General features: G+C 42.0%; 1 protein-coding gene across 5 annotated transcripts in view; it reads right to left on the reverse strand.

The window, feature by feature from the left end:
• SEMA5A (semaphorin 5A) overlaps nt 1–22,762 on the reverse strand; it is a 484,691-nt gene that overhangs the window by 371,312 nt on the left and 90,617 nt on the right. For 4 of the 5 annotated variants that reach the window (XM_060146861.1, XM_060146860.1, XM_060146857.1 and 1 more), the window contains exon 1: nt 971–1,153. The exons of the other annotated variant lie outside the window; for it this stretch is intronic. The gene's annotated coding sequence lies outside the window, so the exon portion shown is untranslated. Of the gene's footprint in view, nt 1–970; nt 1,154–22,762 lie in introns of those variants that run through there. 5 annotated transcript variants of the gene reach the window in all.

The following is a 22,762-nucleotide window of genomic DNA, read 5'->3' on the forward strand; positions in this document are numbered from 1 at the left end:
AATCTGTCTCTCCTCACACATTTCACCAGAGGAACTACCATCTAATTATGGACCATCCCATCCATGCAGCCGTCACCGTGCACATCAGGGAAATTAAACCATAAACAGAACCCCTCATTCGCATGGAAAGCTGATAGCAATGTGGGAAGATGTGATAAGACCCGTTATTATTCTGGGAACAAAACATCTCGCCTTGTTGGCTATTTACATGGTCGTGTGCTTCAGATTGCCCTGGGGCAGGGCTATGCATTATTTACTGACAATTTCTCAAGTGATGCTGCCTTTCCAAATATTGTAAAAGAAGCTGTAAATCAGAAGAGTAGCATGAAATTTTGGTTACAGCTGCTTGCCTCAAAGACTCCTAAGGTAAACCACCAAACCGTAGCTTGATGTAATAGCATGGTCTTTACCCACATTCCTTGACAAACTCCTCACCCCCAGCACACTAGGTCTCTCCTAATTGTATATTCTGGGGGTGGGGGGAGGACGCAGGGGTCTTTCAACAGAAGCTAAAAAGATGCAAATTGATCATAACCACCCTGATATGAGAAAGACCCAGCTTTCATGATTTCCCTCTGCTGTGAACCTTGGGAGAGGTCAACCTCCCCATCGTTATCTTCTTCTCTTGGCCATGGATGGCAGATGGGAACTCCACTTTGCAGACAAGGCACCTGACAAAGTGTGGACACCAAGTAACAGTTTTGGTTCTATCTGAACCATACAGTAGTAGGAAAAAAATAATCATCATGGCGGAAATCTGAATGACTGAAAGGTTTTAGCCCTACACCTAGTCCATCTGCCATCAAAGGACAAACTGTCAATAGAAACAGACTCTTCCCCTCGTTCCCCTGCTTCACCTTTCCCACCAGCATCTTTTCCTTTTGTCAGTCCTACAGCCCATACCACAGGCCCTACAGTGCTCCTTATGGCTACAGCAGACCTTTAAAGAAAGGAAGGGCAGAGAACTTACAACGACACGAGCTCTCCTCCCTCAAGGACATTCACTTTGGGAACTGTCATTGCTCAGAAGACATCTTCATCCCTGCTGAAATCACCAGAGGGAGACCCCTTCTCCTCGATTTCAATTTGCTTTGACAGACACACAGTGATCGAGGAACCGCAGGCTTCCCAAAGCAAGATGCTGTGCAGGAATTTCAGAGCCGTCCTTGGCTCGTCAGCAGACGTCGGCAGCTCGGGGAGAAAGCTCTGTTGCAACTCAGCCAGGGTGCCAGCCCACGTGCCAATACATGATCTCACAAGAAGAAAAGCATCCCCGCCCAGATTAATCCAGCCTGGCCCCTGATGGCTCCCACCAGGGCACGGAGGCCAGCACTGTGTTTCAGAAGGAAGTTTCACAGCCCTGTTAAAAGAAGAATCATGGTGGGCTCCCACAAATAAGGCCACATCTTTAACCCGGAGCAAATGAAACTTTCTTTTACCTTCCAGCCACATTCTCCCTAGGCAAAATTTAAAAAGAGAAACTAGAGATGCAAAGTAACCGTTGTCGCCACTTGCTTGGTAGATGTGCCTAGTTTCCTCACCCAGCTTGTTATTCAAGGTGCTATTTATTACAAAAGCTCTAAAATCATCGTTCTCCTCCAGGTCAAAGCAGAAGCACTGATGTCCAGAGATAAAGAGGCCACACAAGGACAGGCAGGAAAGTGTCCAAAGAGGTCTAATTCCATCAGGAAGAAGGAATGTCTGAGAGCTGCTTCAAAGGCTGGGAAGTTTTCCATCAGTGACACTGCAAATACCAAGGACACAGGGATTGACAGAAAAATCCTGCTTCCTTACCAGGAGCTTAAACATCTACTTTGCACCTATGGGATTCAGAGTACAAACGGAGTTGGACAACTCCAAACATTACTTTTTTCAAATGGTAACTGATATTCATGAGAGAAAAAGAAAATACAGTCAATCCTCATTATTCACGGATTCCACATTTACAGATTCCATATTTGTGAATTCGCCTACTGGCTAAAACTTATTTTTTACCACAAAATGTGCTGCTGGCTGTAAGTGCAAAGGTAAGGGATCAACTATATATTAAATAAGGTGTCTTTATCAGAAATATGCATTAAAATGAGGTTCTTTATTCGTAGGTTGATGAAGATGTTGGGACCAGAAGCTCACAGGAACCTAGCCCCGTATGTCCCCTAGGAGCGATGATTCAGCACTAGCTAATTCAGGGTTCACGATGAACTTACAGGGTATGAGTACTATGAGTCCTCTGTAAGGACAGACTGGAAATAGTGAAGGTCATGAACAACAGACAGAATACCATAACCATGTCCCAGCTCTACATGGGAATGTCAGATGCTGGCTGACGTAAGATGATGTGAAGGTGGGCGGCAGGATTGCGTGAGTGGAGTGTATGTCACACAGAGGAGGGGCTGCCTCGATGGACAGAGATGAAGGGTCAGGCAATGGAAACTCCAAAGACACAAGCTACCTGACTGTTCCTGAGAAGAAAACGATTGGCCCTCTGCCTTCTCAGGAGTCCAGAACTCATCACGCTAGGAGCGAACTGTGGGAGTCCCTGGTGCCTGGCTGTCTGGCATTAACCTTTCTAGAGTGAGAGTCAGACCCCTCAGAAACAGACATCAGGATGATTCTGGGCATCAGGGATGACAGGCCAGTGGCCAAGTTCACTTGCTTGCCGACTGGGGGCTCTGGCTTTGGCTGGCAGGACTCTTTAGTGCCCTCATTGTATGATGTGAACCAGATCCTTGGGTTCTGCAGCAGATGATGATCCTTGCTCCCTCAATTTAAAGGCTGATGACAGTCTAAAGAGTTGATTGTGTCTCATTACACTTGAGATAATAGATGCCTGACAACCGAGGCTATTAACTTGAAGTTCCAAACACATCACACTGGCCCTCTGGCATATTCCCATCAGTCACATGTCAAATAGGAAAGTGTTTTCTTGCTACACAGCGTATAATGGAGAAAACGTTAAACTGGTACAGACCGGCGAGTACTGCTTTTTTTTCCTAGTCCATGAAAGTCTTAATTCAATGGAGTCACTACACTACAAAGTACACTGAGACCTTTAACATTAAAAAACAAAATAGGCAAAGCAATCCATAAAGGCCATAAAATAAAAAGGCCCAAAGCCTTTACTTTCTTGTTTCCTTATGGTTTTACAGGCTTTTTCCTCTAGAAAATCCTCCCCTTTATTACAACATTAAGAATTATAATTAATACCTTTTGGAATGGAACTGACTTCCTTGTAAACTAGATTCCTCCTTTTATAATGAAGAAAAGGAAAGAAAACTGAGCACCTTCCCCCCACCTCCACCTATACACAGGGAGTTGTCCAAAGAAAGAGAGTGAAAAGAACAGAAATGGCTCACATGTGCCCTCAGACTGAGAAAACATACTGAAAAAGCAATGCACAAACAATTTCCCAAGTTCAGAAAGAGTACTTTCAGCCACGATCACAAAAATATAAGCCGGTAGGCTCCACAGACACATTCATAGAGAAAATCCGAATCATCTATAAATGATAAATCGAACCCAAGAATGATAGATATGAGTCAGGTACCTGCATTTTTATTTCACCAGCATCAGACAGGGCTGTATCTTGCCTACACCTGAAGCTGTGATTATTGCAGACTAACCACACTTCTCGAGGAGTTCCCTGGTTAGTTAGCAGACCAGGGGCTTAGCTCTCGAGACCAGGAGGTAATGTGCCTACATGAACAGGCCAGGACAGGAAACGGGTTTCAGACTGGGATCGAGCAATCCTGTAATAAGAAATCGTGAGAACTTTGTTTTTAACGACTATTCCATCTGGCTTTTCAGCCAAAGCTGGCTCTAAAAAGTCCCTGCTCTCTCCGAATACTAGATGCTAAAAATAAGGACGTGTGTATACGTTAACTGAGAGTTTTGGAGAGATCTAGTGGCAGCATGAAAGGACGGCTTAAGCACCACCAAAATTTTGAGCTGAAAAGCAGAGAAACGGTTGGAATTTGACTAAAACTTTCAGAAGACCCTTCCAGGAAGTGTGAGTCAGCAGGGTACACGTTATCTGGAGAGCCTCAGAGGCACAAAGCACAGAGAGAAGAACGTGCTCAAAAAGAGTTTGAGGATGACCAGAGAAGGCGCTTAGAAAGAGTCAAGTCTCCACCTGCCAATTACAGCAGAAGTCAGCTCTTTGTTTCCAAGAAGCCCGCAGGTACGGGACTTAGATTGGGGCATAAATTCTAATTAAAGTAAATCCTTCTAGGTTCCCTGCAGAATTTCTACTCACCAGCTTCATCTTTCAGCAGGGTTTGAATTCCTTGTAACCGAGCTCAACAAAGAGCTGCTCTGTCCCCAGCTGGGCCAGGGAGGGACATACGTGTCATGGTCACACTGTGCCTTCCTGGGCAGTTTAATCTCTCTTCAACAACCCACTGCAAATAATTGCTGCTATAAAGACAAGCGTCAGGAATCTGAGTGCAGGTGAGAATCAGGATTTGCCTGGGGAAGAAGAGGGGGTAATTGAAAGCAGAGAACAAAACATCAGAAAAGGAGAAAATGAAAAACCCTGACTTTCAAGGGAACTCAAGGAGAACACAGAGAGGGGAGAAGAAAAGAGGACCATTTCTGGTGAGTGGGCAGAGCCCCATTAGGGGCACCTGTGACTTTGGGTGCTAACAGAAAGCAGATGTGTCCGTGGCCTTGGCCTCCTGTCCCTTCAACCCAGTCCTAAAGCTCCAATCAGTACCCCAAACCACAAAAGGGCTGGAGGAGACAAGGGAGGACTAAGTGGGTCCAGCTGCAATAACAAAACAGAAGGGTCCAACCGCGAAAGCTTTTAAAAATAAACGGTGTGATTCCAAGCGAGGGGGAAACCCAGCTCTGGGGAACTTCAAGCAGCCCTGGACCTCACCAGACCTCATTTTAAAAACCATTTAGAACTGCCTTTCAATGAGGTGTTTAAATGACCACAGAGGGGCCTGCCTCACCAAAAGAGAATAGGATCAAACAGGGAAATCCTCAGAAGAACTCTACTCAGACTGCTCTACAAAGAGACTCAACTGGCCTTTCCTCTCCCCATGGAAACTTCCTTAGTCTTGAACAGGCCTCAAAGCCCCCAGGGCTTAATACTGTTACCTCCTAAATTTTCTGAATCAATCCTAACAAATCAGCCCAACCATGTACCTATTTCAGAGCTTTTGGGAAATAATTGGTCTCCCTGTTTCTGCTAAAAACCTGCTGCTTCTAAGTTCAACTCCTGAAAGTATATGGCCCAGAACTTTCCAAGTTACTTTAAAAAGTAACAGAACATGTCACCCACCCATAATGGTTGTGCCTGAATGAATCCACAACTCCTTCTTCTCTAAGAAAAGTTGGAAAAAGGCTCCCCAGAACGCTAGAAATGGCACCATGACCCAAGTTAAAATCCTGTTACTACTTTCTACCTGGGTAGCATGGACACGGTTTTTTGTGGATTTTTTATTTTGTTTGATTACCTTTCTTAAGTTGTTTCCTATGTAAAAGCAGGGAAATAACAGCAATCAGGTTAAAAGAAAGTTATGAGCTTCCAAAACTATGCATGCCAAGTTCCTAGCTCAAAGTTGGTACTCAATAATTCTATAACAAATGGAATTGTTCCTTAAACCAAAAAAGGGATGGCCTAGAGGGCCAGGGTTAACTTATTCTATGAGCCTGTGTCCACAGATTTACCTTGGTGGGTCTCATTGTTTAATCTATAAAATGAAGTTGGTATGTTTAGATAATTTTCTTTAATGCCAGTTTCAGGTCTAGAAAATCTAGTTGTCTGGGAATTTGGTTTCTTCCTCTGTATTGTGCAACTGCAAAGACTCATTCTATGCCTATCACGACATTTTTTTTTTCTCCTAGCAACTTTTCCAGAATAAAAAAGCAAAAACTAAGAAACATCAATTTGATGCCCTCTAATATATAAGGACCATGTTCTGAAAGGGTCACAGGACAAGTTTTTGATATGAAGTACAAAAGGAAAAGGAAACTTATTCTCTAAAACTCAGCGCCTCTCCTTTCATATGAGAATGGGGCAGAGCAGTTATGCCTTACCATGTGGAAAGGTCCAGAGAGCTGATGACAAATGGGTCCCATTTTTTTTCCCTAGTGATAATGGTTTTGTTCTAAATCTTCAAGTGGGCTACCTTCTAAAAATTGATCAGACCAGTCTTTTGTTCTTTCTCAACGATTCAGGATAACATAGAAAGTATAAACCTGAGGTAACTGCCTGAAACTAAGAGGACCATTTGGCAATGAGGCACTTTCCTCAGATGTTCAGCTGCTCCACTGTGTAAGCACATCAGTAAAAAAGCAGGTAATGAAATATGGACGCAGGCACCCATGCACGTGTGGTCCAGCATGTAGGTTCAGGCAGCTAATGGTCAGATCGCGCATCAAACCATAGAAGGTGGCTGCAAACTGTTCTGGGGCTGCATGATGAGTCCATTAGCTGAAGCTCCGGGATGGACCAGGGAAAGTGTCTGCAAATGGCTGGTTGTCCATATGTAAAAGTCAAATTTTCTATGAAATATATTACAAGAAGCTTTGGATTGCCATGGATGGCAGTGCCAACTCCATGGAACATGTCTGAGCATCACTACCTGGGGGACCCAATGACAGCTAACAGGCAGGTGTAAGAAGCCAAGAGGCTCAGCCAGGGAGTCCCAAAGGGGTACACATTTTATAATCAAATTTGCATCAACAGTGACATCCTTTAAAACCATCACATGCTACTATCAGCTTCAGTCAGGAGAAGATAAGCTATGTTGGATGAAAACCGATTCAGGTAGGCTTAGAAGACTAAGCTCTTGATTTCATCCATTTTCACAAGATAAAATATGAACCAGGAAGATTTTTAATCAATGCTGGTGGCAATAATTAAATACAGTGCATTTTATATATTATAAGGTTAATATCTAATTTTTTAATTTCCCATAATTACATTGTTTTCCTTAAAAACTGGAAATGTCTTCCAGAAAGCTATTGATGGATCATGTTTCAGGAAGACTCCAAGACAGCTCCCAGGATACCTGCCTTGCAAGATCCCCCTACTTGAAGGTAGGTAGGACCTGTGACTTGCTTCCTCCAACAGAACACAGCAAAGGTGACAAGCTATGAATGATTATATGACTCTGTTATATTAGAGTGCAGCACCTGCCTTGCTGGAGTCTCCTTCTCCCTAGCTGGCTTTGAGGAAGCAAACAGCCAAGCTGGAGAAGTTCACGTGACGAGGAGCTGTGGGCAGCCTCTAGTTGCTGAAGGAAGCCCCTGGCAAGAAGTGAAGCCCTCAGTCCTACAACCACTAGGAAATGAACCAAAAAGTAGATCCTTCCCTGTCAAGCCTTCAGATGAAACCTCAACCCCAGTCAACTGCCTTTGATTGCAGCATTGCTGAGAAGCCAGAGAAGCTGTATCCAGACTCCAGACCCACAGAAACAGTAAGATAATAGATGTGTTCTTTTAAGCCACTAAGTTTGCTGCATTATTTTAATATATTAATAAGATAACTGATACAGCCCATTAGAATGATACAAGCAATTTTATTTAAAATAAGCATATATAGGATACTATTCCATTGAACTGGTCTATCATAAACTATAAATATACATTTCTTAAGTGACTGATTTTCATAAGATTATTTTTAACTACAGTGCAAAATCAAGCATTGTATCAATAAATGGCTGATCCTTATTTTCCACTCACTACTCCACAGTGGTTCTAAAGATAGCAAGGCCTTAACCTAGTAAGAGAAATAAAGTTGCATATGATCAAAACGGCAACATTTGATCATTAGTTACTAACCATGGATAGTTCACTTTTAAATTGACCTGTGATTACTATAAAATGTCACATCTATGGGCTTCCCTGGTGGCGCAGTGGTTGAGAATCTGCCTGCTAATGCAGGGGACACAGGTTCGAGCCCTGGTCTGGGAGGATCCCACATGACACGGAGCAACTAGGCCCGTGAGCCACAACTACTGAGCTTGCGCGTCTGGAGCCTGTGCTCCGCAACAAGAGAGGCCGCAATAGTGAGAAGCCCGTGCACCACAATGAAGAGTGGCCCCTACTTGCCACAACTAGAGAAAGCCCTCGCACAGAAACGAAGACCCAACACAGCAAAAATAAATAAATTAATTACTAAACTCCTACCCCCAACATATTCTTAAAAAAAATAAAATAAAATAAAATATCACATCTATTATTATCAAAGTTTATTTTCAAAATTCTGATAGTTTGTATAAAGCATTTCTGAGAACACACACTAGGAGATTTTGATTTTGATGTTAACAATAGTATAAATGAAGGATCTGGTTGTCTGAACAGGCATGAGAAAGGTATTGCTAAATTGTTTTATGTAGACTGTTTCATGTTTGGGAGGTATATTTAGACTGCAGGATGTGTTGAAATAAAGTCAGAATAGAAAACTAAAAACAGAATTACCATATGATCCATCAATTCCACTCCTGGGCATATATCCAGACAAAACTATAATTCAAAAAGATACATGCACCCCACTGTTCATAACAGCACTATTCACAACAGCCAAGACATGGAAACAACCTAAATGTCCATCTACAGATGAATGGATAAAGAAGATGTGGTACATATATGCAATGGAAGAGTACTCAGCCATAAAAAAGAAGGGAATAATGCCATTTGCAGCAACACGGATGCAAATAGAGATCATCATACTAAGTGAAATAAGTCAGAAAGAGAAAGACAAATACCAAATAATATCACTTATATGTGGAATCTAAAATATACAAATGAACCTATCTTTGAAACAGAAACAGAATCACACACATAGAGAACAGACTGGTGGTTGCCAAGGGGGAGGGGGTTGGGGGAGGGATGGAGTGGGAGACTGGGGTTAGCAGATGTAAGCTTTTATATATAGAATGGATAAACAACAAGGTCCTACTGTATAGCACAGAGAACTATATTCAATGTCCTATGATAAACCAGAATGGAAAAGAATATTTTTAAAATGTATATATAAATATAAATATATATATATATGTATAACTGAATCACTTTGCTGTACAGCAGCAATTAACACAACATTGTACATCAACTATACTTCAATAAAAAATAAATTAAATTAAAAAATAAAAAGATTTGTTTCTTATAGTTATGGAAGCTAGCAGTCTAAAATCAAAGTGTCAGCTGATTCAGTTCCCTGGTGAGGACTCTCTTTTCGACTTGCAGACAGACGGCCACCTTCTTGCTCAGATGGCACAGAGAGAGAAGCAAACTCTCTGGTGCCTCTTCTCACAAGGGCGCTAATCCCCTCATGAGTGTCCTACCCTTGTGACTTCATCTAATCCTAATTACCTCCCAAAGACCCCATCTGCAAATGCTACCACATTGGGAATAAGGGCATCAATATACAATTTTTGGAGGGACACAGTTGCGTCCATAGCAATAAGCATGAAAGTATTTTTTAAAGCATGTTTATGAGTTAGTTTAAACTCATGATTGGATGTTTAAATACATGCTTTCTGTCTGTATTCTTTTAAAGAGTCTAAAAATGCATGTAATAAAATATAGTATCCTAGATTTCCAAGTAGGAAAATTTTGCTGCTTACTCAAAGCTAAATGTTTTCAATCACATCTTCATTTGGGGAGGAAAAGGGGGAAATGTTTTCCTCATCTTGACATGTTTATCAATTCGAAACAGAACCAAATGTTCCATGTTTACATTTTCTAGCTCCCAGAAGTTATGGAATTCCTTAGTTCACAGAATTCATTCTTCTCTTGTCATTGAAAGTGTACAATACAATCAAATGAAAATAAATACTGTATTAAGGCCATGTATTCCTCTACTTATAATAAACTGATAAGCCTTTGTCATTATGTTTTGAAAAATTTTAGATTATCTGTTGCCTTAAGACTTAAATTTGGTTATCTATCATCTATTTTGCTATTCTTATGGACAGTAAGCTTCCAATTATTCCCTCTGTTTGCTGTCTTAGACATCCCTAAGCCTTGCTGAACAAGTAGCACAAGGCTTCTCTTTGGAACTAACCCCAAAGATGGCTAAGTAAACCAAATATGTACAGTCTACTGTAATTTACATCATTTGTGGAAATGCTTATTTTCTTAGTCACAGGCTTTGCCGTGCATTAAGCATAGAGATTTCCTAGCACAGAAATGATATTTAAAAGCTCTAGGGAAGAAGACCTAAATAGATGTTTCTCCAAAGAATATTTACAGACAGCCAACAGGCACATGAAAAGATGCTCAACATCACTAATTACTAGAGAAATGCAAACCAAAACTACAATGTATCACCTCACACCAGTCAGAATGGCCATGATCAAAACGTCTACAAATAACAAATGCTGGAGAGGGTGTGGAGAAAAGGGAACCCTCTTACACTGTTGGTGGGACTCTAAGTTGGTACAACCACTATGGAGAACAGTATGGAGGTTCCTTAAAAAACTAAAAATAGAGTTACTATATGAGCCAGCAATCCCACTCCTGGGTATATATCCAGAAAAGATGAAAACTCTAATTCGAAAAGATACACGCACCACAGTATTCACAGCAGCACTATTTACAATAGCCAAGACATGGAAGCAACCTAAATGTCTATCGACAGATGAATGGATAAAGAAGATGTGGTACATATATACAATGGAATATTACTTACTCGGCCTTTAAAAAGAATGAAATAATGCCATTTGCAGCAACATGGATGGACCTAGAGATTATCACATTAAGTGAAGTAAGTCAAAGACAAATATCATAGGCTATCACTTATTTGTGAAATCCTAAAAAATGATATGAATGAACTTATGTACAAAACAGAAATAGATTCACAGACATAGAAAACACACTTATGGTTACCAAAGGGGAAGGGGGGGAGGGAGGGGTAAATGAGGAGCTTCGGATTAACAGATACACACTACTGTGTATAAAACAGATAAACAACAAGGTCATACTGTAGAGCACAGGGAACTATACTCAATATCTTGTAATAACCTATAATGGAAAAGAATCTGAAAAAGAATATATATATATATAAAATAAATATATACATAACTAATATATATATAAATCACTTTATTGTACACCAGAAACTAACACAACACTCTAAATCAACTCTACCTCAATAAAAAAAATTTTAATTTAAAAAACACAAATGTCTTTATCTTTTATTCCCTATATATGTCCCCTTTGTCTTTTATTCCCCTTATATATTTCCCCTTTGTCTTTTATTCCCCTTATATATTTCCATTGTTATGATGGTTGCATTGCTACATACAATCTTGGCCTAAAGACTGGAGACCGCTATGACCAACCTTGACCTCCACTCTAGTGCTAGGAGCATCTGTATCCCAAACCTGAACTAAATGTACGGCAAGTCTTCCAAAAAAGAAGGATGCACCAGGCTCTCAAAAAGACTCATATTATGGGGAACACTCAATTTATTTAAAACAAGAAAGTCTTATTTGGGAAAGACATGACCTGAAAAAACACAAAGGATTCTCAAGTGCAAAGTAAGGCTTCCGACACAACCAGTGCTAGGTAAAAGTTCACTGAAACAAACAAAAAGAGAAGGGAGATTTGGTGATAAACTGCATTTGAAAAGAGTTGCTTTAGATCCAGAAAAAAACAAAGCTACACATCAAGCTAGTAAGGTATCACCTAAGCAGGAGAAGTTGCCAATAGCCTCTGGGAAGGACAAGAGATCTGGACAATATTAATAATTAAGCATGGTTTTCCTAGCAAATTAGTTTGTTTTTTTTCTTAAATTTAGTCAGTAGCAATCATTCTATAAAGAAAACATCCTTTCTCCTGGGTATGAAGTAAACACAGCAGAGCTGTGACAAAAATAAAGCAGCCAGAATTTAAAGCATACAAAAATCTGGGGCTAAAAATGGATACTCTCATTTTGCCTGCGAAATTATAGGTTTGGCGGGTGCTCCAGGCCACCAAGGTCTCCTCTGCCAATGTGACCTTCCTCTGTCCCCAAGGAGCTAGCTCTCCTCCAGCAGAGCCTTGCAATAGGAAATAACAAGGTATGTTTAATATACACACAGTAGGCGCTGAAACCACCGAAGTCATTCCAAGCCAACAGATGCATCAGTCAAACCCAGATTGGAACACGCTGCCTACACAGCAGTGCCCCTCACCCCGAAAGCGTTTTCACGGTCTATATTTTGTGGCTTTGGGGAACTGTTATCTATGTTGTTGTTACTGGTTGGTAAGCTACACTCTAAAGGCAAATCCTGTGGAGTCTTAAAATCAGTGATGCTATATAGCAGGTTTCCTCCACAGTGGAAGCACTGACATTTGGGGTCGGCTAATTCTCTGTTGTAGGGACCAACCCGTGCATTTAGGGAGACTGGCAGCATCCCTGGCCTCTACTCTCTAGAGGCCAGCAGCACCCACTACTGCCCCCCGGGCTAGGAAAACAGAACCATCTTTAGACATTGCCAGATGTCCCCCGGGGAGCAAAATTGCCACTGGTTGAGAGTCACAGGGCTAGAAGCATAGGATGGTATAACTTTCAAATGCAGGCATTGAAAAGGATGGGGTAAATCTATTTGCTGCCCTAGAACTATCTTTGAGACAAAGAGTTACATGAAAACAAGCAGGAGTCAGAACAATATCTAAGTTCCCATTTCTTACAAAGAGTCTGTGTGGTATGTTTCCATCTGCTTAGAAAACTTCTGGAGAAAAACCTGAGACGTAATCCTGCTTGTCTCTGGGGAGGGGGATCTCGTTTACATTTTTCTACCATTTAAATTGTTTGCTATACTCCTTTTCATCATTTAGGAAATGATTTTAATAACTTTCCATATTTTTAAAATTGTAGCATTCAATATATTTTCCAAAAAACTAGGAGATTTTTGTTTGTTTTATCTTTTAGTAAAATTGCAGTTTATTTATTTTATTGAAGTATAGTTGATTCACAACATTCATTAGTTTTGGTTATACATACATATATATATGTATGCAGTGATTCAGTTATACATACAAATATATATTCATATATATATATGAAAATATATACCTATTCTTTTTCAGATTCTTTTCCCTTTAGGTTATTACAATATATTGACTATAGTTCCCTGTGCTATACAGTAGGTCCTTTATGGTTATCTATTTTATGTATAGTAGTGTGTGTATGTTAATCCCAAACTCCTAAATTATCTCTCCCCCTCCCCTTTCCCCTTTGGTAACCATAAGTTTGTTTTCTATGTCTGTCGGTCTACTTCTGCTTTGTATCAAGTTGCAGTTTAACTGGGGCTCGAACCTCGGAGCCTCAGCTGGGGAAGCTGGCTCCAGGGGCATGATGCCACCAATGCCAGCCTCTCTCGGCACTGGCACTGAAGACTGCTGACCATCACCGCCTACTCTGAGTGGAAACGGGGAGAAAATGTGTGAAAGTGACACAAGCGCCCATAAATGATTGCTCGCTGTGAGGTAACCGTAGCCCTAGAACAAGATCATGACGACTAATGGACTCGGGCCTCCTTTTAAGCAGATGCGGGCGGCCAGTCCCACCCGCTGGTCTGCAACCACCCGTGACTGGAGGTTTGCTGCACCATGCCTCCACGGAGTAGTGTGGGGAGAGGGGCATGTCCAGGTTCCACGGGTCTCCTAGCATCACCCAGAACCTTTCGTTGCATCATCAGTTTCAGGAGTCCCAGTTCCATCAACCAGGACGCACATGAAGGCTGGATGACACGCAGTCGTTCAGTGCCGGGTTCTGGCTGTCCATCAGAATGAGTAAGGAAGCATCAGAATGCAGGGTCCCAGGCCCGTCCCAGACTCACTGCATCAGAATCTCTACTTGTGGGGCCTCAGAGTCTCAGTTTTAACAGGTTACCAGGTGATTCCTAGGAAACTGTCTTCTTATTTGTGAATTTCCTTGATTTTCCCGTGAAGATCAGAATCTTATGGAAAATACAGTAACTTTTCCAAGAGCTGAAATCTCAGGATTTCCCCCAAAGCCTCCATGGATGATCTTGAAACAGGTTGAGAGAAATTTATTCATCAGAGAACAGTTTCAATCACCCACAACGAGCTAAGTTAATATAATCAGTTTCAGTCCATTGGGCTGACTGCCTGTAGATATTTAATTACACCATTTTGGGTCCTAGTCACTGCCTGGAGTTCTAGAAGCCTGACGAAGAGCGTGGAAGGCACTAACGTGGAGAAGCGAGAACAAAACTTCCGGGAGAAGTTCCGTGTGGCCCAAGTGTAGACACCCTGGCAGGGAGTTTGGAGAAGAGGTTACAAGTTAAAGTGATGCTAAGCTTTGGACCAGGAAGGTCTTAAAGTTCCCCTCGGTTTGACTAAGCTTTAGGCACCTTTCTTCCTGACCCGGGGCCCCTGACCACCCTTTTCCTAGAACATTTACTTTAGAAAACTTAGAGTCATCAATACTTTCTCAGCCCCTTTGAGATACAAATCTTCTCACTGCCTCATGCCAGATTTACAAACCCAGGATTGTCTGTCTCAAGGACCCAGGGGCCATCCCTTTGAAATGTGACCCTCAAGGAAGACAGGGCGCCTGTCTCCCAGTCTCTGTGGGAGGGTGGGCTCCTAACTGCTGTGTGCCAATTAGTAAACACAGGTGGTCTCATCACACCAGCCGGCCACCTCCCTAATGCCCTCCAGTACTTCTGCATTAGTTCCCCCCAGTGCCTACAAACTCTTCCGCTTTTCATTTCAGTGGGATTGAGTTCAGTCTCTCTCCTCTGTTGCAACTGTCTTGACCCCTATTGCAACAGCCTTGAATAAAGTCTTCCCGACCTAAAGTCTAACTTCTCCAGTACAACTTTTCTTTGGCATTATCGAAGGGGCCTGCATATAAGCAAAGTCTGCTTCTTACTTTATCTCAAGAGCGATGGGAATTCAGTGAGGTCTCAGAGCTGGGGGTACACAGATCTGAGTGGCTGTTTATACAGGTAATCTGGATACCCTTGGGAGATCACTTGGAAACCAGGATTAAGCCACTAAAACTAAGAGGAGTCATGAGGCCAGTGAAGGAATGATACCTCCATCTATCAAAGCAGAGAAAGAGAACAGAAAAGAAGGGCTAGAATTTTGGGGGTGCGGTGGTTTATGAGGTAGACTTGGGCAGCTATTAGAGAAAGGGTATGGAAAAAAAAAGGATAGACTGTAGAATGAGTCTGAGATCTCTAGTTTGGAAAGCTAGGTAAATGTGTTTATATACAAAGACAAGGAAATCCAATTACCAAAGAGTCGTTCAATGAATACAATCTGTTCTTATGTTACTATAACATTATTTTCAATGTTTATCATACATATTTCGGAGTTAATGAACTGGGACTGGTTTCACCTGAGTAGTTGGCTGATTTTTTTTCTCATCCTTCGTCTTCCCACACTGCATTAAATAATTGGCATCCACTCCCAACAGGCGTTTCTAAAATACTCTTCAAAGTCACTGCCAAGAGGGAACCTGTGTTTTCAGATCAGTGTGTCCCAGATTTATCACAGGAGTGGGCAGATGTGACGGAAGAGGAGAATAAGCCCTGGCAATCCCAACGCAGAGACAAGTTTCGTGGTCTGTAGTGAGTACCAGCAGACAGCAGGCAAAGGCATCCTCACAAATGAGTGTCCAAATAAATCCTCTTCCCCAGACACAGAGTTTCTGGCCTTTTCATCTCATGAGCCATATACACAAAAGGAATCCGAAGCCGGAAACAGGAAACTGAGTTGCACGAACTGTTCTGAGCCCAGTTGAGCGTTGGCTTAGTCCCAGATTATGACTTTGAGTGTCTTCCACTTCCACAGGTAGGAGCTCTAGGGCACTCACGGGGGGATTCCAAGCTTCCACCTGGCTGTGCTACTCTGCAGAACTCCCACAGCTTAGATGGAAAACTCTCTGTTTCCTGGCACAGACTAGAGGGCTGTGAGCATGGGTGGCTTTCTACCTGGACAGAATTTGGTAAAGAAGCCTCAGGAGCCTAGAAGGCAGAATCAAGCTGAGGCAGGTGCCAGCAGCTCTGGGCCTGGTGGTAGGGGCCAGGGTGGGTGGGGGGAGAGGCCAAGGCAGGCCTGAGCCCATCCTGGTCCGGCGTGAGCCTGGCGCCATGCCTGCAGGAGGCTGGTTCCTCGTGCGGAATTACTCAATGCTACAAATAGGGGAACATTGCTGATGAAAGTTTTACGGGTTTATTAGTAATCGCACCGTTCAGGGTACTACAACTTCAAAGTCCTAAGAAGTCCCACTAATCCTTACAACACCCCAGTGAGCTAGGGAAGCAAACAGGGATCATTATCCCCATTTTAGGGAGAGCAGAGACGGGTAAGAAGCTTTGCTCAGAGCTATAGGAAGATCAGTGTTGCTCACGTCTTGGTGACCACCAAGTCCAAATTCAGAATGGCAGGCTCCACTGACTCATGCTAGGAGGGTCAGCTAAGGAGTCTTTCGTTACTCAGAATGAAACTTGTGACCAGATTTTATTTAAAATAAAAGAAGCAGACATTGTTTTAATAACAGTAAATGACAGTAATTTTGCCAAATTAGAAATGTCTGACTTGAGGCACTGGCCAGCTCCTCTACTGTCGGAATGTAGACTAGATGATTCTGACAGATCTCATCCAGAGCTGGACCAGGATCTCCAGGCCTCCTCCCTCATGTTGCCCCATACTGCTTCCATGGCAACCTGAAAAGCTTAGGCATGAGTACCAAACCACCCTCAGTGTTGTTTTTCAATCTCCTTTTAAATAAAGTATTTTTCTGAATATTTATCTATATATTGTGAGAAATTTTGGAAAATACAAAAAAGTAAAAAGAAAATAAGAGTAGTGAAGGATCTCTTACTGGTGGATTATAAATGACCTCTGGTAATTTATATGCCCACACAGGGGCATGTGCTACCTGTCAATTTTTAGGTATGTAAATATATTTCTATTAGGTAAAATTGGAGCTACTTTCCCTATTTTTACCCAAATCCTTGAATATTATTCAAACATATGGATTAAATAACTACATAACAACCCATCAAATGGTGGTGTCCATTTATTTAGCCAATCTCCAACTATTGGGTACTTTGGTGACTTCCAGTTAGTGCTAGCGTGACTCTAGATAAACATTTCAAATAAAGCTCTCTGATTATTTCTTTAGGGCAAACTTGTAGAAGATGAATCACTGAGTCAATGGATTCACACATATTTAAAGCTTTTCCTATATGTATCAATACTACCACACTATTCTCCAGAATGTTGTATCAATTTCCACTTTTGCCTGCTTTAAGAGGTTAATTTTTCTGATCCCTCCAAAATTCCTCTACTGGTGGGACTTAAGAGTGGCCATGGGTTGCAATCATGGCTAGAACATTTGGAAAAAACCATGTTTAAAGGAAACGTAGGTTTCAGTCAGATGGAATGCTTATTTGGGATGGCTAGTGAGGGCTGCCAGCCAAGGGAGAAAACTAACATGTCTCCATTCCTCCAAAAAGTCACCCCCATTCATTAAGTGACCATGGAAGACAATTCATGTTCAAGGCCCTTGCAAGGTGTCCCCATTTTACGCTTGAGAAAAATGAGACTCACAGAGATTCTCTAACTTGGTCATAACATGATGGTGCCAAGATGGCAGCCCCCGGCTGTCTGCTCCCTCCCACCGAGATATAAATGGGAACCCTAACCATGCTGGGGGCTCTGAGCGGTGTGGGTAAGTGGCCCTTTTGATCATGGCTATTGTCCCTCCTCTTCTTCAAATACTAATGGCAGAAAAGTTTTCAATCCTAGACCCAAAGCAACCTTTATCCTGCAATGAACCTCTAACAGGCCTGTACTGAAGGAGTAAGAACCCCGGGTACTTGGAGTACTTTTACTTATACCCTAAGGCACAAAGGGTTTCAAAGGCAAGCTCTGAGTCAGACAACTGTGGGTTTTAGTCCTGACTCTGCAACTTATGACATGTATGACTTTGGGCATGCCACCCACTCCTCATTTATTAAATGAGGATGAGTAAGAGTTAAGGAGACAGTGCAGGGACCTCCCAGGCGGTCCAGTGGTTAAGACTCCACGCTCCCAATGCAGGGGGCGTGGGTTCGATCTCTGGTGAAACTAAGATCCCGAATGCCATGTGGCATGGCCAAAAAAAACAAAAAGAGAGAGAGAGAGAGAGAGAGACAGTGTACACAGAGGGATTATCCCAATGCCCAAAACATGGTAAATGCTCAAGAAATGCCCTCTAATAAGAATTCCTATCATTGCAAACAAAGTGATAAGGATGTAGCACAAGTATCTGACTCAGAAGGAGACAGGAAATAATCTGGCTTCCACACGCTGCAAACTCTATCCTCAGGATGTCACAGTATTTCCCTGGGCTGCATTACCCAGGCAGGCACAATTAGAGAAGGTCCGGGAATGGCAAGTTTCTTGTCCCTGCAGTGCTGGCCTCAAAAGAATTCTGCAGCAACCTTGTGCAATGGCTAAGAGCTATGGCTCTGGGGAAACAGACAAGACTAGATTCCACAACCAACTCTGTCCAACACCGTCGGGCAGCTTTGAGCACATACACATCCTATATAAGCCTGTGTGTAAAATAAGGATCATCACAGTTCCTACCTGTTGGGGGAAATAAATGAGATGATACTACACATGCAAAGGTTAGGGTGGCCATGCCTGACACATAAAAAAACAAACAAAACTAATTGTGAAATCTGTTCACTTGTCTTCCTGGAGGCCTCCTCCCAGCACCTGGTAGAATATCTCACCTCCCCACCTCTTTGAAATGGGCTACGGACACATAATTTCTCTGGCTGCTATAAGTGGATTGGACTGGAGTCCCCTTGGGTAGAAGACTGTAAGAGACAGTGGTCCATATTACCATGTTCTCTCCCTCCCCATCAAAATGACCAGCAACAATCCAGGTGACAGTGGCCCCAGAAGTCAGCCTGCCCCCGAAGAGTGAGGATCGGGGTAGCAGAGCTTCTGGAAACCCCAGAAGCACACAGAGCATGAATGAGAAACAGACACTAGCTAATGGATGGAAATTTAGGGATCCTTTGTTACTGTAACTTGACCCATCAAATTGATGCTGATGTAATTATGTGTAATCTGTCAGACTAGTTCAGAAGATGGAGAAAAGAGCCCAACTTTTGATCAAAACTTTAATAATTGTGATCGAGGACTTTCTCAATTAGAGTAGGTGGCTAAGGAGAAAAGCTTTTCCAAAGCAATAGAAAGTCAGAAGCGAGAACTCTGTTCAGGACCCGGTGGGAGCAGACTCTCCCCCATCTCCTGCAGGTCAGGAACCAGGAGAACCCAATTCCCTCACCTCCAAGGATCACACCCCTAAGTCTACACGACGAGTGATGTAGGTGAATTGAGGATGAAAGCGTGATGGGGTCTAAAACCAACAGGGCTGATTCCTAGGTTCCTGCAGGGCTATGCGTCTCCCCTCAGCGCTGCCCAGCAGGTGCCCGGAGACAGATCTATTCAGGGGATGCTGCACAGGGACAGAACAGATTTGCTGGGACTGGGCACGCACACCCCATCTCCCCGAGGTTTCTGCTATCATTGACTGAGTCAGTGAGGGAGAGAACGGTGTGACTTCTTTCCGCCAATCCATAACCACCAGAGACACAGGAAATGCTATAGTATCAGGTTTAGAACTAGCCACGACTTCAGAAAATTCAAAAAGATTGCTGTCAAAGCAACCGGTTTGGGGTTCGATTACAATAAGCAAGAGAGATTTGTTAAAATACCCAAAACATGCAGCATAATTCAGTTTTACAAGTCATGTGTAATATGTTGAATAACTGTTGCTATTAACAGCTATTAACAGTTTCGTCAACCAGTAAGTCTGCATGTATTCATTTTAACAAGATTCATTAACGACCTTGCTGAATGATACAGTTACAAGCAAACTCATTTACTTAAAATTAAATGCTCTGTGGTACACTTTTAATTTCCAATTTAGCTTGAAGGAATAATACAGAAAAGTAGAAAAAGTAACAAGTTGCTGCTTTTAGTAAAATGATGTAAAATACTCTTTACTGTATGAGATTTAAACGTAAATTATTAAGAATGGGGCTCTACAATTTTTAATTTTAAAAAAGCTATAAATTCTCACTTTTGTCTCTCAAAAGTACATATAGCCAGTCATGTTTTCTAAAGGCATCTGTCCTTTGGGAAATTTTTCTTCCGCTTCTCTTCTGAAAGCTTGGCGGTGTTTGCTTTTGTTTTTTTGTTTTGTTTTGGTTTTCTTCTGTCTGCCTCTTATCATTTTTGAGCATAGAAAAGACATCATATAGTGCTCTGGAAGAGTTTTTTGTTTTGATTTTTGTTCTTTTATAGCACCTCCTGATAGCATTATGTGACTCTGGAAATCTGTTCTGTGCTCTGCGAGTAAGGTATGAAATGGAAAGTTCCTGCCCTGTGTTCGAAGAACAGAGTCAACCCTATTGAGGCTGTATTGTATTCTTTCCTGTATTGTCCTATAGGCACAGAAATAATCCTTGGCTTGGTCTGGGGCAACAGCCAAAGGAATTATCTAAAACAGCAGAACCTGAGGGGGATAAGAAGGTTGGGAGGCGATGGGGGGAAGCAGTCAAAAAAAACTGTATAATAATAATTTTTGTTCACTTCCAGATATGTTCTTAATGTTTTCATAGGCCTTTTTTTCTTCACTGTGTAATCTGCATATACTCATTGTAGACATTTATAAAAGTATAAAAAAAAGAAAAAAATCCTTCACAATCTGACCACCAAGAAATAATCACTATTATCATTTTGCTGCATTTCTTTACAGTCTTTTTTCTTAGAAATGTATTATATATATATATATATATGCACATATATTGCATAAATTTATATAGGCTTTATAGTTATTGAAAAGATATGCATAAAATATATTTCCAGGCATATAAAGTGAAACCTTTTAAGTGCAGGATTTTTAACAACTGCGTAATATTCATGTTATTTATGCAACATTATTCATTTAACTGTTTCCTTACTGCTGGCCATTTCTTTGATCCATATTTTAAGTTGTTTTTTTTTTTCTATTTTTTCCTGTCTATTGCCACGGTTAACAAGAACGATAAACATCAACAGGGAATGAACTACCAGATCACCTAGTCAAGTGAATGATTTAAAATAACAATGAAAAAAAAAAAAGAACTTAAAAAAAACTACTTGTAAGCACCAGTTTTACAGTGAATTATACAGCTTTAATTAGTACAACCTACGGGCAGAATATGGAAATCAGTAGTGAAAATGAAGACTACTAACTGACCAATAAGCCCAGCAAAGACCAGTACAACAGCAAAGGTGCTGTGACTCTGGGTTCTGACTCTCCAGGGGATCAGACCAGATACCTGGGGATCAGACAGCCAAGACCAAGTTTCCCACCCAAGGAAAACAGCATGTAGGGCCTAAGGATCTGATCCTGAAATTTTGGCCAAAACTAGGGTAGAGTATATTAAGTGGAGAGAGGAGTGAAGAAAGGGAGAAGATGGCGGGGGGTGGGGGGGGCAGAACGAGGGGAAGAGGAGCCTGGGGAAAGGATGAAAGGAAGAGAGAACAAAGCAATCCAGGAGATGGCAGTGTGATGGCCCAGGGTGGGTCAGCACAAGGACCCTGACAAATGTCCAGCCTGGCCAGCTGACACATACTGAGCACATGAGCATCTGCACACAGGTCTTGGGGAAACCACAGCCAAGGACTGGAGACCCCACATGCCCTCCTGGGCTGGGGGCAGGGGGTCAGATCAGCAGGGCAGAAGCCCAGATGCTGGAAGCTGGAATAGCAGAGTTGGGAGTCAGTGATCAAAAGACAGGATCACCAGAGTGACACCATTAGTGATGCCAAGGAGTCCAAAGGTGCTGGTGAGAAGCATGGCCATGATGCCCACTGCACATTGCATGTGACTGCTTGTTATGGAGCACGCAGGACGCATACCATAGTTATCTGCCTCCAAAAAAAATCTACATCTATAGCTACATCGATCTATCTATCTATCATCTATTTATCGTCTATCTATCATCTATCTATCTATATCTATCTATGCCAAAGAGCTTTTTTTTATTGAAGTATAGTTGATTTACCAAAGCGTTTAAATACTAGAAAAATGGTGGACAATATGATAAAGGAAGAGCTAATAAAAGCTGCGGATGTTGAAATGTGGTATCACCTCACACCGTTCAGAATGGCCATCATCAAAATATCTACAAACAATAAATGTTGGAGAGGGTGTGGAGAAAAGGGAACCCTCTTGCACTGCTGGTGGGAATGTAAATTGATACAGCCACTATGGAGAACAGTATGGAGGTTCCTTAAAAAGCTAAAACTAGAACTACCATACGACCCAGCAATCCCACTTCTGGGCATATACCCTGAGAAAAGCATAATTCCAAAAGAGCCATGTACCACAATGTTCACTGCAGCTCTACTTACAATAGCCAGGACGTGGAACCAACCTAAATGTCCATCTACAGATGAATGGATAAAGAAGATGTGGCACATACATACAATGGAATATTACTCAGCCATAAAAAGAAAGGAAATTGAGTTATTTGTAGTGAGGTGGATGGACCTAGAGTCTGTCATACAGAGTAAGTCAGAAAGAGAAAAACAAATACCGTATGCTAACACATATATATGGAATCTAAAAAAAAAAAGAAAATGGTTCTGATGAACCTAGAGGCAGGACAGGAATAAAGATGCAGACGTAGAGAATGGACTTGAGGATATGGGGAGGGGGGAGGGTAAGCTGGGATGACGTGAGAGAGTGGCATGGACATATATACACTACCAAATGTAAAATAGA

This window comes from Lagenorhynchus albirostris, chromosome 3 (assembly GCF_949774975.1).
Source record: "Lagenorhynchus albirostris chromosome 3, mLagAlb1.1, whole genome shotgun sequence".
Lineage (NCBI taxonomy): Eukaryota > Metazoa > Chordata > Mammalia > Artiodactyla > Delphinidae > Lagenorhynchus > Lagenorhynchus albirostris.